We start from the raw sequence: 17507 nt of genomic DNA, 5'->3' as shown, positions 1-17507 counted from the left end.
GAGCAAGAGGAACAGTGTTATCTCTGTGAACAGTGGCAGGGAGGCAAAAGCAGGTGCTCGGTTAGTGCTGCCAGCTTGGGCACTAAAGGTGCTGCATTTAGGAGCTCCCAGCCTTGTATTTTCAAAATGTTTGCTGACAGATGGTCTGAGGATGAGTTGTCTGTGTGGAGACTACAGTGAAAGGAAAGTATTTTCTCCCTCATACCTACATCAAGGAGAAGTGTAACAAAACAATGGTAGAGATATCGCTTGATGAACAAACTTGATTTTCAGAAGGTACTCTATGGGTCACTGCAAGACCTTTTCCAAAAGTGTAGTGTTTTGCAGAACATGCCTTTGCAGTAAGCAATTTTGGACTTCCAAGGAACTGATTAAGGCCATGGCTGCAAGTTTAAATTCTTTGATGAAAGCTATTGCCTGCTGGATGGGTTAATAGAATATGCAGCTTGAAAAAATAAAATCTTATTATGAAGATGAGATGCCATTACGTCATTTATTGTGGCTCAAGACTTGATGTTTCAGACTGCAGCCTGAAAATTAGTATCTTAAATAGTGATATGACAGTTATCTACAATAAATACAGGTTGTAACCAGCTGTGAGGTAGATGGTATACTTGCAGGGTCAAAAAAAGCCTAAAACTAGTAACATAGGATTTACTTTAGCTTTTGTGGTATTTGGGTCTACTGCTTCAAGACATAAGACATCAACTTTAAGGATATTTTTTCTAAATTGGGTCTCATTTCATACCCTGGTAAAAATTTGTCTTCTCCTTGTGTTTGTGTTGCTGTTTGGGGAAATGAAAAAGAAATCAGCTTTTTTTGTTTTGTTTAATCCAAATGTTTTCCTAAATACATGGTTTGACCATATCCAAAGTGGTTTTATTTATATTTTGAACAATACTTAAAAGATGGTAAGAGTGTTGTATCGCTTTAACACTCTGTCTTCTACCTTATTGTAGATCTTCTCTAAAATCAGTGTGATAGTGTGACTCCCTGTCACAGAGCATTCATTTTCCAGATACTTGAACCAGACAGACCTCAAGTCATGGTCACTGAGGTAGGGAAGGACCTCAGGAGTCCAATCTCCTGCTCCAAACAGGGTCAACACTGAATTCAGACTGGTTGCTGCAGTGGTCTTTTGCCCAGCTGGGCAAGGTTGAAAACCAAGGTTGAAAAATCAAAGCAATAGGGCCTGTAGAAGACAGGAAGCCATTAGTACTGGTAATTAAGGACAAAAATATTTTACATTTTAGTGACTTGGCATGTTTAAGCTTAGCACAGGCTCATTCTTTTATCTCATGATGCTGTGCTAAAATCATCTTGGCAAAGCAGGTGGCTAAGAAGGGTGTCAGCAAAGAAGCAGCTGCAGTTTCATCATTTAGTTGCAGAAGTGCCTTCCACTTCCTTATTAAAGGGGCATACAGGGCAGCGATATTACCCTAGAAGGACTCGCCGCCTTGTTTGCTAGGGCCGAAGCTTGCCTTTGGAGCTTGTACTGAAACCACCCCCTCCCCAACACCCACATGCACCGGCTTTTCTCTTTCTACAGCACAGTGTTTCATGTATTACCCCATTAAAACACTTTCCTTTGTGAGGGAGTTCTCATTCCTCTTTAATTATGTCCTCCAGAGTGGCATTCAAGGATAGGTTATTTTCCTTCTTTGTAGAGGATGTGGAATAATTTTCCCAAGGCAGTTTTAACTTCCCCCTTCCTTTAGTAATCCTAGTGTTTTAAATTACTCCTTTAATCACCGTCTCAAAGTAATCACCATGCAATAACCTGTCCTGAAATTCTGACTCAGGAGTCAGAAACTTCCCCTTTTCTGTGGCTGAGGAGGTGACTGAGAAATCACCATTTTGTGGTTTGTTTTTAAAACATTTCACTAATTTTGATATTTTTTTTTTCTTTCACCTACTTTTTGAAATGATCTGAGTTGGAGGAGGGATATTGTTTCCTGGATGCTTCAAATTTCCTTTCTTGTTTTAGGATTTTTGATTAACTCCTCAGTTTTAATGATTATCATCCTCTGCAGAATTCACTTCCATTAAAAACCATCTTTTCCAGATCTGATTAAACTCTCTTTATTTAGCTCTTGTTGAGCCCTTTGTGATATGTGGAATCCAGCAGGGCTACAATTAACCAGCTCCACTCCTCAGAGAGTAGCTTGAAGCCACCTTTTAAAAAACCTATAGAAAGGAATTAAATGTGTGGTCTCCATCTCTGTGAAATGGCAATGCTTACAATAATAGAGTACCACACTTGTCTTAAGAATACATGGGGCAGCTTTTTTTTTTCCTACAGAACCAGTTCAGCACATTCTTTCCTGTGTGGGCTTCACTTTCATTGTTTTCTACTAACTTTGCTTTCATGGATCACAAACAAAGAGAAATAGTTGACAGCGATGCTCAACATTTGTTCCTGGACTATAGTTTCTGTGCTGCCAGCTTACAAGCTTTGGCATGCAAGAATCCCAGTACAATTTGTTCAGAAAATTTTAAATACCTTGGGATTTTTTCCCACTTTTTGTGCAGTTTGCATTCACAGTTCTTTATTTTAATGTAGTCAATTTTTAGCTATATCCATAGGATGGCAGCTTTGCGTGGAATGTAGGTGGTGCTGAAATGGATGGTGAACATCTGTGTGAATGAGACATGAAGACAGAAAGTGCAACCTGTTTTTGCAAATGACAAGAAATCCCTCCCATAATATTTTCAACCTGTCTTGAGGAAGCTGCCTTGTTCTTAGCCTGTTTTTAAGGGGGTGATTTTTCACAACTGGCTAGCACATGATGAACTCCATTTCTCTCTCTCTCTCTCTCTCTCTCTCTCTCTCTCTCTCTGTCTTTTTAAAAAAGCCTTTGGAATATGTGATTACTGGGGGCAGGATGCCTTCTTTATCTGAATGGACTTTTGGGAAACCCTTCTTCCTCTGGAAAATCCAGACTTCTGTCATCTGGCTTTGGAGATGTCAGGGAATTTGCCAGTGAACCTTGTTAACTACAGAAGAGCTGTTTTAAAAGTACTGATGGACCTGATTTTGATGTTTCTTATCTGAGTCATATTCTTCAAATCTGATGGTAGAGATCATGTCTGACTATGTTGCTTGCTGAGGACCCGATCAGACTCCATGTGCACATGCACAGAAACCAGCTGTACTGGAGAGCACGGACAGTCACTCATGCCCAAGTTTTCAAAAAAGAAATTGAGTTCATACCATAATAGCCAGTTGTGAAAAAATCCCACCCTTAAACATGGTCAAGGAACAAAATAAGCAAAGGAAGATATAAGGCTATACTGCTCACTGGAGTCCTTCCTATGCATGCAAAATTTCTGTACAATAACTTCTTCTATGTTATAGTATGTGTTTCAGTATTCCAGATACTTACAGATAGAATCCTACTCTGTTTCTCTTACATGTATAACAAAAAGCTGGGAGAATGAATCTGTTCCAGAAGTGAAATTTGGTGGTAATACCTTCAAGCTTTGAAATGAGTAACTTTTACAAGAACCAGATGGCTAATAATGAAATAAAAAAAAAAATTATATGTGGTCACATGATGACATTTACTTTTTTAAAAAAAAGTTTCTTTTGCTGCCATTACATAACATTTTCTATGAAACACTGTCTTGTAGCCACTGTCACTTTGAGCCAACATGGACTGACATTGCCACAGCCCTGTGTTTTCCCTCCCATATCCTCACCCCTGTCCAGTCATTTCTGCATCTATTTTTCTCTGGCTTAATTGGTGAACTGGATCTCAGAAACTGAAATGAGTTAAAATAACAGAGGAAAACATTAACTGAAAAGAGACATTTCTAATGAGGGTTCAAACCAGGGTTCAACCCTCCTCACTGGTCCAGTTCAGATAACCTCCTTGAATGGCAGTGACAAACACAGCTTGAGGTCAGAGAGTTGATAGGGCAGGTGAGACGGAGAACAGCTTCTTCTGAAGGTACTGCAGGAAGAAGACTCTGAAGCAATGACCTAATTAACATGCTATGAGCTCTGAGCCAAGTTACATTTCTTGGCAGAGTATGAGGGGTTTTTGTTTGTCTGTTTTGTTGTGGGTTTGGGGTTTTTTTCAATATTTTTTGGTAAATGACTGCCTTGAGAGTTTTGTGTAAAAGATCCATCATTGGTTTGGTCTCCTGTCGAGCACTTCAAATGTAAAGTCCGTTCACCCCTCAACCCCAAATTTTGTAGCTCCAAAGTAACCCCCAGGTTATGAATGCATGCATGTCAAAAGTAAACTAACAGGGGTCAAAATATATAAGAAGTTCAGCAGATGTATTACAGCAGTGACTCAGGAGGACAGCATATTAGTAAATTAGGCTTTTGCCAGATGTAAGAACTGATCCTTTTTCAATTGGGTATCATCTGAAAGGTCAAGAAGTAATGAAGCATGGGCGTACAGATCCCCTATTGCCATGTGTTGCTACAAACTCTTATCTCATAATACACTAGCAGTTACAAGATACTAAACATAATAAACCAACATCCTGTGGGTGTCCTAGGTGCAGATCAATGGTCTAAAGAGTATTCTGCAAGAAATTACAATGGAGGGAACAGGAAAGAAAGGGCATTTTATACTGAATTCCCTAATTTTATTGTTTCAGCGTATTTGCAGTTTTTCGATATTTCACATTCCAGTGCTCTCCTGTGATGCAACTGAGTGCTGTTTACTCTTGAATAATTATCGAAAGATCAGAAGCCAAATCCTCTTCTGATTTGCACCAGAACATATTAAGCTACCTCTGTTGATTTTTAGCTAATTTGGAGTCACTCCAAGTGCATACTGGTATAACTGACAGGAGAATTTGGCCCTGTATCTCTACAAGAAATAATTTCCTAGATGCATACAAGTCCTGGTTCTAAGGTAAATGTGACAGAAAATCTGTGATTAGGTTGGCTTGCCTTACACACTAGAAACCTTTTTTGTAAATACTATATATAAATACCAGAAAAAATGTTGTTTGTTTTATGTATCTGTGAATAAACACAATTTTATTAGAGCTACCAATATGTAATAAGGAAAGTACCCATTTTAAGTAACAGATGTCCTATAGCCCCCACAAAACAGAGGAAGGAATAAAAAAATCTTTAAAATATTGTTGAAAAAGGAGATCCACATTACCACTAAAAGTAGACCTTGTTTTCTTTTGCTGAGTGCTTTCAATGTCTGGACCTTGGTTGTTCAAATTGTATCCCCTCTATTATTAAGAAAAATTAAGTACAGATCACACTTGTCCCTTGGGTATAATCTACTTGTTTAAATGGGCACACCACTTCTTGAATCAGAGAGAAGATTTTAGACCACCTTTCCTAAGTTTTTTTTCAATGCTTATTGTATCTGATAAAGTGATTCATCTTATAAGTAGATGCTTATATTGTACAGTCTAATTGTTGTCTCTTAGTTTTGAGACAAAAAACCCTAAGTTCTCCTAACCTCCTCTTAAGCCATCAGTGAGTTAGTAACTCATTACAGTCACTGTATTGTTTTTTTTAACTTCTACTTTTCTCAAAACAAAGGGGTGGAAACAAGTGTAATTGGTTAGACTTGTCCACAGTAATACAATTCAAATTAATATTTTCTGTTCCTCATCATTACAGATTACATGTTCATGAGGGGTTTTCGAGTGCTTTTGTATGGTAAGATAATATTTAATATTATCCATGACCAACTGCTCTGCTCCAATAAGTTTTTTGTACAGTAATGTTTCTTTTTCTAAAATCCTCTGTCAGTGGTTATTTCTGCTTCACTTGATTGTATGTGTGTTAGCTCACAGAATCACAGAATGGTTTGGGTTGGAAGGGACCTTAAAGTCCATCTAGTTCAACCTACCTGCTGTGGGCTGGGACACCTTCCACTAGACCAGGTTGCTCAAAGCCCCATCCAGCCTGGCCTTGAACACTGCCAGGGAGGGGGCAGCCACAGCTTCTCTGGGCAACGTGTTCCAATGTCTTATCACCCTCACAGTAAAGAATTTCCTCCAAATATCTAATCTAAATCTACCCCTTTTCAGTGTGAAACTGTTACCCCTTGTCCTATCACTACTCTCCCTGATCAAGAGTCCCTCCCCACCTTTCCTGCAGGCCCCTTGAAGGACTGGAAGGCCTCTATAATGTCTCCCCAGAGCCTTCTCTTCTCCAGGCTGAACAACCCCAACTCTCTCAGCCTGTCCTCACAGGGGAGGTGCTCCAGCCCCCTGGTCATCTTCACGGTCCTCCTCTGGACCTGCTTAAGCAGGTCCATGTTTTATGCTGGTGGCCCCAGAGCTGGACACAGCACTGCAGATGGGATCTCACCAGAGTGGAGTAGAGGGGGAGAATCACCTCCCTTGACCTGTTGGCCACGCTTCTCTTGATGCAGCCCAGGATCCAATTGGCTTTCTGGGCTGCGAGCACACCTTGCTGGCTCATATGCAGTTTTTCATCCACCAAAACCCCTAAGACCTTCTCCGCAGGGCTGCTCTTGATCCACTCATTGCCCAGCCTGTATTTGTGCTTGGGATTGCCCTAACCCATGTGCAGGACCTTGCTCTTGGCCTTGTTGAGCTTCATGAGGTTTGCATGGGCCCATACTGTCAAGATCCCTCTGGCTGGCCTCCCTTTCCTCCAGTCTGTTGGCTGCACCACACAGCTTGGTGTCATTGGCAAACTTGCTGAGGGTGCACTCAATCCCACTGTCAAAAATGTTTAACAAAGATGTTAAACAGCACCGGTCCCAATACAGATCCCTAAGGAATGTCACTCATCACTGTCTTCTAATCTTGTTGAGGTCAGTTTCCAATTTATTGACATCATTGCAAAATCCAAAACCTTTGTGTAGCTGTTTTACTTTCCACAGATGCTGACATATACACCACTGCCTCTGTATCTGTTCAGTTCTTCCTGGTCTCTTTTCACTTGTACTGTTGGAAACTGTGTTCTAAGTTTGCATTTGCAAAGTTCCATTTGTACTGCAAGCAGTAATGTTTTGGAGATTTTCCCTCAGAACCAGTACTCTTTCTCACTTTGTCCTTAGTGAAACAGAAAACAAATCCCAGCTAAACCCTTAGTGTGGAGTGTGTGCTGCAACAAGATGCAGGAAACTTAATCTGCATGGTCTGGATATTTGTGCAATTTGGACTTTATCAGTGAAGTACCTTGCTACTGAAGGCCAGAGCATCAGTCTAAAGATTTTTCTACAGCATTGGCTGCTTGCCTGTTAGTTTTTAATTATGTGGACTGGACTGTGAACTGTTTACACCTCTACCAATAGCAGTTACTCACACGAGAGCCCCATTGGAGTCACCGATACAAGTCAGGAGCTCCATACATGGTTCGCTGCGATACAGTATTAATCAAGAGGTCCTATCTTACTGCCTTTGGATTTTTTCTTTCTACTGTGTTTTCAAGCTCTGAAAATTTATTCGACGCGACTTTTACCCCAGTCAACTGTTTTAGCCCCAACATGTTCTCGCCCCCCAGCAACACAGTCCTAAACCCAACAAATAATAGTATAAATCAAATGTAATATTCTGGAAGACATGAATCATAACATTTGAGGCAGCAGGCCTGCCTGCATTTGTAATTCATGCTGATTTATTGAGAAGAGAACAGGGCAAAAAGTTTCTGCATTTTGCTTTGACTCCTTTCATTTTTGAAATCCATTGTTAGTAACTAAGCTGCAGTCTATTTATGATCAGATCTCTATGGTGGTTTGCCTGCACTGTCAAGTATCAGTGAAAGCCACTCTTCTGTGCCACACAGACACTTACTAATCCATACTGCTGCCTTGAAACTGAAGGGTTGTTTCAAAATTAACCTTGACTTCAGCACAGAGTCTCTTAAATTGTATTCGGTTTCTGTGCATACGTTTTAATTCGGGCACTCTAGTGTACAAATAAACTATATGTCTGGATAACTTGGGACCTACTGAATGCACTTTGATATTATGTAAGATCTTGTTAACTTTATCTATGTTTCGTTGCCTTTTTTGCAGAAAGGGAGAAGGGGAAATTGGATCAAGGTCTTAGTTTACTACTATTCATCAACAGTGTGAAAAAAAAATCAAAGCCACATTAATAAACTAAATATTACCTCCCACTGATCGCTGGCTACCAGGCAGAGTTCTTTCTGATGGACTCCTAAGAGGGTCTTCAATAAAGTAAAATATTGAGCTTGACGTTTCTCTTGCTTGCTGCCAGGAAGGTCTAAATTGAGTCCCAGTTGTTTTTCAGATTAATCCATTTGAGAGCATAGAATCTGGCAAGAGTATTTTACAACTTTTTGAAAATGTGTTTAAGCTTAATATAGTTTTGGGTATTTCATGTATGTGTGCTTAATTATAAAACACTCATTTTATATCAAGTACAAGGTATTAGCATGAATGCCTAAGGAGACTTGATAGAAATAAGCAAAATACAGCAGCAAAAAGCCATGCTCAGCTTGGATGAGGGACAGAGCCAAAGCATCTGCAGTGTTTTTCTGAAATGTTGCCATGTTTTAAAAGTGATGACTGCTCCTGCAGTACTTCTGTTCCTGGGGGCCTGGTTCTTCTTCTTGTTTACACCATTTTTAGCTCAGTTGACTTGAGAATTAATTATATTCCTGTAAATCAAGAGAAGGAGGAGACTTTGGCTCAATCTTCCCTGTCAACTGGAGAAATGTAATAACTCTCCAGTGCGGACTGTAAAAGAAATCTGAATATAGAATGAAGGGTCTAAGAGTTTAGAGGCCATCTTCAGTTCCAAGCCCCTTCTTTTGAAGTTTGGTGAAGGATATGGCAGTTGCATATGTAAAGAAGTGTTCAGCTTTATGAGCAATTAGCTTTCAAGCCCTACACAACTGCGTTGGGACTTACAAATGGTGTGATCTAGAGCTGGATCTTAATTTTTCAACCTGATGTTTCTCCATTAGAAAAATGCCCCTGCAGTTCACTGAAGCTGAAATTACTTTTTACTGAAAGTTGTTGGTTTTGAGTGAAGTTTTGAAGGGAAGATTTTTTCATCGAGGTTGGAATTTTGAGAGGAAGTAAAACCCCATCACAGAAGAGAAAATATCCTCCTGATTGGATGAACCACAGGTAGGGGAACTGAGGTCAGAAGAGGGTCTTGGATGCTCTCACATGCCAAGTGAAACTGCAAACACTGCACAACTGGTTGTTCTGATCATCCTCCTTTCCCTCCTTATGATTCTCCTGAATGAGAAGTGGCAAGGACTTTTTATTTCCTGGGAGTTTTTGACATATTAAAGCTCTCTGAAGACTCTTAATGTGTTGTCTATCTCTGATAGAAGCCTCTGGATCACTAGAATTCTGCTTGAGTTCTGACCCTCTGAGTATTTTGGGCCGTATCTCAGTGACCTAATGTTATTCCTCAGGTTATATGATAGTTTTTCAACTTACAGTAGAAAATTGTTCCACTTTCTTCAACTTTGCTTTGTTTCAGAGGCTTTCACAAAGCTCTGACCAATTTTGATTTGTGTATACAGACTAATATATATACATGCATATAAGACAACACGCATTTTATATATATGTATATATGTGAGATGCAAAAATCATCGACTACCTCACATTCTGTTTATGGATAGACATCAAAGTCTCTGACAAAATGTATCAAAGCTCATTGCTTGTTCTGATCGTCGTAGCATGTAATTCTACTAAAGTCAACCAGAGGAAATTTGTCAAAGTTACCCAGCTTCCTTCTACTGGAAGCATAACCACTCTCTGATGCTGGTATGTTGCCAGTGACATCTGACAACAGAGTATAACAAATAATATAATGCTGATCACAAAAAAATAGGAGGGAGAGATGTGTTTTATGTAAATTAATTTAGCTTTTAGAATTAATTCCTTGGCATGGTTGGCAAGCGTAACAACCATGGAGGTTTTTTTCTTCTCTGGCTCTCAGCTGAGTTTAATATAGCACTGTTGCTAGCCCTATAAAAATTACTCCACTATGGGAACATACTTACTGCACAATAAATCATATCACATGGGCGCAAATAGAACAAGGTGAATTGGCACATAGCAAGTCTGTGTAGAAGTAGCCAAAATCGAAAAGGGTTTGAAATCCCTAGATGAATGACTGTACACATGACCATACAATAGGCTAAATATCTACTCAAAGACAATGAGAAGCAGGGTATCCTCTTTTGCTTCTGAAACTTAAGTGAAATTTCTCGACATTATGACAGCAAATGACCAAACTTGTCCTTGGAGATAATTTATTTTTTATTGAATTTTAGGTTTGGATGAAGAGTGATTTGAAAGTGTAGTAAGATAACTGAAACTGTTAAAAATACCTGTCTTGGAATGGAATTTCAGTAAGTGCCTATGGGAGTGCTTACTGGAAAATTAGCTACTGGTTGTATTTTGAAAACAAAGTAGAGTTGAGTTTACCTTACATAAACAGGAATGAATCGTATAATTTTTGTTTTTTCTGAGTCCTCAAGGCATTGGAGATTTTATTTTAATCTGACAGATCTTAATGGCTATTAGAAAGATGTTTCATGAAGAATATCTCAAGTCATTGTCCAAGAAAACCAGTCCAAGATTATTCTACCATCTGTGGGCCACTTGGATGCACACAGACATTAATCTATCTACTAGTCATGTCTGAGGTTTACTGATGAAAAAGCTCTTTTATTAAAAATGCCACTTTCTGATCCTTAGTGCTCAGGAGGGCTTAAGCAATAATGTGACATCTGTTGGCTCAACCAATTATGTATAGGGCATTTTTGATGCAATGGTTTTGCTAGAACATGCCAAAATCATTGAAACTTTAATTGGAAAAAATTTCACAGGTCCAGATTTTAATTTCCAGAGAGAGAGAGAGAAGGAGAGAATTGAGTTTGTTCATTTCAGAAGTCAGTAGTTAAGACATCCATCTGCTACGAGAAGCCAGATTCAAATGACTGCTCTGCCATATTCCTCTTCTCTGGCCCATGTGAGTCCTTTGAATGGAGGTCTTAGAACAGGCTAGCGTGGCGAGTAAAACTGATGTTGGAACAAAAAAAAGTGTCGTTATTTTGCATTAGACAGTAAATAATATGAACATCCCCGGCAAAATGAAAGTCTGACCTCCCTCTAAACAGACTGGCTATGTTCTAGAACAGGCTGAGAATGAGATATGGAGCTAACAGTGCAAGAAGAAAGAAAATGTATGTTCAATATCGAAGCAGAGAACTGACCCATAGCCTGACAGTACTAGTACTGAACTATGCATATCACTATAAACACAAATCAGGGAAAACCTCCTTGCGAATACAGCATGTAGAGTTAACCCAAGTTAGACCAATGAAGGTCAGCATCAGTGTGTCATGGTCCCCTTAACTGCACACTGGCTAATCCAAAACCAGATAAAAGTAGCAGCTCCTGATGTAAAAGAAAATATCTAAAACCCTGAACTGTCTCTTGGTGCGTCTGCATCAGATTTTTAATACTGACCAGGAGTGTGGTTTGATGTGAAAAATCTTGGTCCCTGCCCCCTGTGCTTTACACCATGGTGAGATCTCCAATCATAGAAATGCATACACTTCAGATGAAGCTAAACTGGAATATGTGCTCTAGGAGCATGCTTAATGGACTCTAACCACTAGCAGAAAATCAGTCCACAGGCTAGGGTTATTTACTGCCTGTGTTGGAAATAAGCCATCACCAGAGTTAGCCAAATGTCAGATTCTATTCTACTCTATTCTATTCTATTCTATTCTATTCTATTCTATTCTATTCTATTCTATTCTATTCATTAATTCTGAGTTTTTCAGATGTATGTAATCTTAAAATGTAATTTCCATAAACAAGAACTCAAAGAAAACCACTTCAAAACCACTGAACTATATTTTTCTAAGTAAAAGTATGTCACCAAATTATGTAAACATATTGAAAAAGGTGTCCTAATTATTACAGGGGTGCCCTTTTATAGTTCTGAATTTTCTGTTCTACCCCAGAGACTTTGGAGTCCTTTTCAGAGGATTTTGGGCTCTGAACCCTGCCTTTGTATGGACTGTGGAAATTCAGGAAGGCAGGGTTCCAGTCTTGTCACTCAGAGTGTTCAAGATCCTGCGTCACAGCTCTCAGCAGAGCCAGGTTTTCACATGCCTGGCAGCTGGTTCATGGAGCACAGCCTTCCTGAGGCTCAGTTACAGCCTCTGGAATTTTGTGGTCATGAACTCTACAATGACCCTGTAAGCAAGCCTCACCTGGACTCCTGCAACCATGGATCACATAGAATCTCCCAGACCTCAGGCTTTCCTTTTTGTGCCTGAGATAGCCTGCTCAATGGGTCTGCCACATACACCTTACACCGTGTTATGCCCTGCTAATACCAGACACCTGGCTCTGGAAAAGCCTACAAAAAATCCAGGGCTGCTTTTACTGGCATTCAGGTGGTCTCAAGCTTTTCTTTGTGTGATCCAGACAGGTAAGGGCTTGCCCGGACAAGTCTAGTGCTTACACTTGCAGGAAAAGAGGATGTGAATATAGCACATATGAAGGATCAATTTATTCTCTTCACTTAGATCTTCTACAGCAGGAGTTGGAGAGGGATGAACTCATGTCTCTGCTTATCATCTACATCATGATCTCAGCCAGGAATTTGAATAAATGTGCATAAAACTCAATAAGATCTCCAGGGCACTCTTTCTTAAAAGATAAAAAACTCCAACAATTCTCATCTAAAAACAGATGTCACGTTTTGGAGTCTCCACAAACTGTTTACAGATTGCATGATACAATCTGAATCTGTGTGTTGATGCAGCCCTTTTAAAAACATAATGGCCGAGAAGCTGAGAAGGTAGGTGTAAAGAACTTGGACAGAAGGTGTTTGAACACAGTCTGGGACAGTAAAGGAAGGTAGAAGCTGCTTGCATTTGAAGGGTACAAGTCGTTTAGGGAAGGACTACTTCAAAAAAGAAACTGTGAAGATGAATTCCTTATGTCTTAGTAGACTTTGACAAACAGAGATTGCTTTGAAAAAAGGGAAGGTGGTGATGGTGGCCCATCTCTAGGGCCATCTGAAAACCATATTCAGCAGCAGGCTGGCCACCCCAGCCCTTTGGTTATGTATTCATTCAAAGGAAGTCCTCCTACACAGATGTGAAACTATTGGGCTGTCCTCCTCATCTACTTTACAGAGATCTTGTTTCAAAAAAGGAAAGAAAACCACCCCTCATATCGTCCTGTCAATTTTCTTAGAGCATCTCTTTTTGTCACCTTATCTGCCATTCTATTATTCCTTTTAAATGAAAAGGATGCAAAGGTTGAGATCCTTGAAAAAACAAACCAAAAATCCAAACTACTAGTGAGAATGGAGAGAGACATAGACATGTTATAGTATTATATGAAGAAATAAATTGCACCTGTATACTCTGTTATTAACGGCTTTCAATAAGAGATTTGGTTTATAGGTATTTCTACCTTTGATTTGTTCTCCAAACTCCTATTGAAATGAAAAATGAAGCTTTAAAATTTAGAAGTCTAAGTATCTCTAGCCTTAAATAGCTGAATTTTCATGTCTGTACCAAAACATCTATGAAAAAAAAAATCCTGCCTAAAAAAAAAAAAAAAGAACCTGTTTCTATACCCTGGCTATTTACAGTTTAAAAAAAAAATTTTGCTGAATAACAGGTTATGCAGATATACCTTTTACAGCTCTTAATCTTTGCTTTTCTAGCTTCAGATCGTTCTGATTTTTGAACTAGTGATCGTCTACTTATCCTACCAAAACCAATGTGAGACGCTTGATTACTATGATAATCATAGTATTTCTAAAACAGTTTCTAAATAAGGCTGGAGCCCAGATGGCTGGATAACTAAGGCCCTAGGTATGAGATCTCTATATACTATCTCTGCAAGGCAATAAGTGAAACATCATCAATAAAGAAATTTTCATGTCACGTGTAACATAAGTTAAATATTACAAGAATGAGATTTGCATGAAGCATTTCTAGCACTATGTATGAACCAAGGGGAAAAAAAGGTGTAGTTAATAATATTCATTAATTACAACAATTTCTTATATATAAGTTTTCTTGTGTCCTACATTTTAGACAGCTTCCTCCTTTGAAACACCATTGTTATGAGATAGTTGGATGTCTTTTTTTTTTGTTATGGTGAATAAACTTGTAGCATCTGTGACGTTCATGTGATTCTTATTCCCATTGGAGGATGAAGTTTCCTTTGGTGAAATGAGATTCTGGCAAAAAGAGCTATTAATAAATGTAACTTCTTATGCGTAGCAAAGTATTTTGTGTACTTGCAGCATGGGGAATTCTTCAAATGGTTTTCTTTTATGAATAATTGTAAATTTAATGTTGGCATCAATAACTTCTTTAAATGGCTCATTCTGTATCTGAGTTACACACTTCTTAACAGCACAGCTCAGCTTTGATGAATCTTGTGCATAATTTTAGTTTATACCTTGTGAATACAAAAGCAAGGAAGATGCTGGAATTGTTCAAATTACCTGCCTCTTAAATGGTTTGGGGAAAAAGGAATGCATTACACTTTGGTCAATGAGATGGTAAAACACAAGGGAATCAATATTTTTTGTTGTATTATTAGATTTCAAAAGAGATTCAGAAAAAGAAAAGGGCAGAACACCTACTGAGGAATAAACATTTTCTCAAAAATGAATGTTCAGGTGTAGGTAAGGAAGGATTTTCCTGAAAACAACTTTCTTCTAGAGTCTGTGGGTTTGCTATAAACAAATCCAACTGTATCCAGTTACTTGAATCTGTGATGTTATTTGCTCATGAGGCATCTCTACGTGCTACTTGGAGTTCTCTCCACATATGGTACAGCACAGGGTAAAGGAAGGTACAGCTACAGCTTAAACTGTATTGAAGTCAGTGTTTATAAGTGTTTTCCTCAAAAAGGAAGTTTCTGTACATGGTGTCATTCCAGCGGTTCAATGTCTGTGAAGAAGTTTTACTGTTAGGGCTTTAAACACCCCTCACACTCCATTATGGTAAACAACCTACAACTTGAAGCCATTGTCTCTGTTCCTACCAAACACTTCAGGAGCAGGATCAGCTTCTATTCAAATTGATCAACAATAACAAAATGGAAGTATTCAAATGTGGGATTTTTTGGGAGATATGGAGCTGAGCAATCAATACAGGCCAGGAACCTATTCCTTTTCTTTACTGAATAACTGAGAAGCAGAGAGAAAACAAAAAGAGAGAAAAGCATAGAAAAACCAAGTTTTCCTAGGTTTTACTGAAAGAGTTGTCCTCTGCAACCTGCTTTAGCAGTCCCTTTTATCTGTGTATGATATGATCTCCAACTACAGACATTTTACATACAATAATCAGAAAATCACAGAATAGTTGAGTTTGGAGTGAACCTTTGGAGTGAACCTTTAGAATTTGTCTAGCTGGACATCCCTACTCAAAAGGGTCAGCTAAAGCAGGTTGCCCAGGGCCATGTTCAGTCAGGTTTTTATTGTCTCCAAGAATGAAGACTCCACGGCCACTCCAGACAATCTATTCCAATATTCAACTTCCCTCACAGTGAAAAAGATTTTTCTTAAGTTTGGCTGGAAATTGTTTGTGCACACTGTATCTTTTTTTTTTTTCTTGTCACTGGGAACCATTGAGAAAAGACTGGCTTTGTCTTCTTTACACCTTCTTATCAGGTATTTATATACATTGATCAGATCCCTCATGAGTTTTCACTTCTCCAGTCCCAGATCTCAACCTCTCTTCATCTGACAGACGCTCCAGTCCCTCAATCATTTTCGCAGTTCTTCACTGGACTTACTCCAGAACCTTACTTGCTCTTGTACTGGTGAGCCCACAACTGAACTCAGCACTCCAAGTGTGGCCTCACCAGTGCTGAACTGAGGGGAAACATCACCTCCCTCGACATGTTGGCAATGCTTTTCAAATCAACCCAGGATGTTGTTGGCTTTCTTTGCATCCAGGGCACACTACTGGCTCATGTTGAATTTGCAGTGAACCAGGATGCCCAGATACTTTTGTGCAAAGCTGCTCTGAGCGGGTAGGCCCCCAGTGCATACTGATGCATAGAGTTATTCCTCACTGGGTGCAAGACCTGGTACTTCCCTTTATTGAACTTCATGAATTCCTGTCGGCCCATTTCTCCCACTTGTCAAGATCCCTCTGGATGGCAGCACATCCAACTGCTTTTCACAGTTTTAGATCACCTGTAAACGTGTTGACAGTGCATTCTGCCCCATCATCCAGATCACTAATGAAAATGTTCAACAGTGTTGGCACCAATATTGACACTTATGGTACACCCGTAGTGACTGGCTTCCAGACGGATTTTGAGCTGCTGGTCATAACCTTTTGAACCTGGCAGTTTTTTCCGTTTTCAGTTTGCCTCACAGTCCATTTATCTAGCTCATAATTCATCAGCTTTTCTATGAGGAAGTTTTGGGAGAGCGTATTGAAAGCCTTGCAAAAGTCAAGATAAACAACATCTGCTGGTCTACCCTTACCCACTGAGTTAGTTTTTATAGAAGCCTATCAAGTTGCTTAAGCATGATTTCCCCTTCACAAATCCATACTGACTACTCCTAGTCACTTCTTTGTCCTTCAGGTGTTTGGAAATAGCTTCTGGGATTAGTTGCTTTACCATGTTCCCAGGGATCAAGATAAGCCTGATAGGCCTGTAGTTCTACAAATCCTCCTTTTAGCTCTTCACAAAGACAGGGGTTTTGCTTTCACTTAGTCCTCAGAAACTGTCCCAGTCATATGATCTTTCAAAATGAATCAAACATGGCCTTGTGATGACGTTTGCCAGCTCACTCAGACTTTTTGGATGCATCCCATTAGGCACCATGAAGTTGTGTATGACTCGATTTCTCAAATCCACCTTAACAGCATTCCGCATCCTTGAAGGTAAATCATGGTTGCTTCAGAAATTCCCACGAACCTTGGAGGCCTGGGATTCCTGAAGCCAAGTCTTATCAGTAAAGACTGAGGCATTGAGGACCTCAGCCTTTTCCACAAACCCTGTCACCAGGTTCTTGACTTATTCAGTATTGGGCCAACATTCTCAATCCTTTCACTTTTAATACGCCTGTAGAAGCCCTTCTTATTGCCCTTACCAGATTCAGCTCCAGGCAGGCTTTGGCTTCCCTAATTCCACCCCAGCCTCTATATTCCTTCTGACCTAACTTTCACCTCCCATATGCTTTCTTCTCATGTTTTGAGTTTTATGAGGAGCTCCTTGTTAATCCATGCATGCCCCCTGCTACCTTGGATTGATTTTCTGAATTTTGGGATGGACTGTTCTTGAGCCTGGTAGAAGTGATCCTTCAAAATCAACTAGCTTCCCTGGACCTCTCTTCTCTCATGGACCACACCCCATGGGATTCCTCCAAGCAGGTCCCTGCAAAGGGCAAAGTCTACTTTTTTAAAGTTCAGGGCTGTGATCCTGCTTTTTACCTCACTCCCTTCTCTCAGGATCCTGAGCTCCGCCATCTCATGGGCACTGCAGTGAAGGCTGCCCCTGACCTTCTCATTCCCAACTAGTTCTTCCTTGTTT

Source organism: Leptosomus discolor, chromosome 1, assembly GCF_034619465.1.
Source record: "Leptosomus discolor isolate bLepDis1 chromosome 1, bLepDis1.hap2, whole genome shotgun sequence".
Classification (NCBI taxonomy): domain Eukaryota; kingdom Metazoa; phylum Chordata; class Aves; order Leptosomiformes; family Leptosomidae; genus Leptosomus; species Leptosomus discolor.
Note: the sequence above shows the minus strand (reverse complement) of the source record.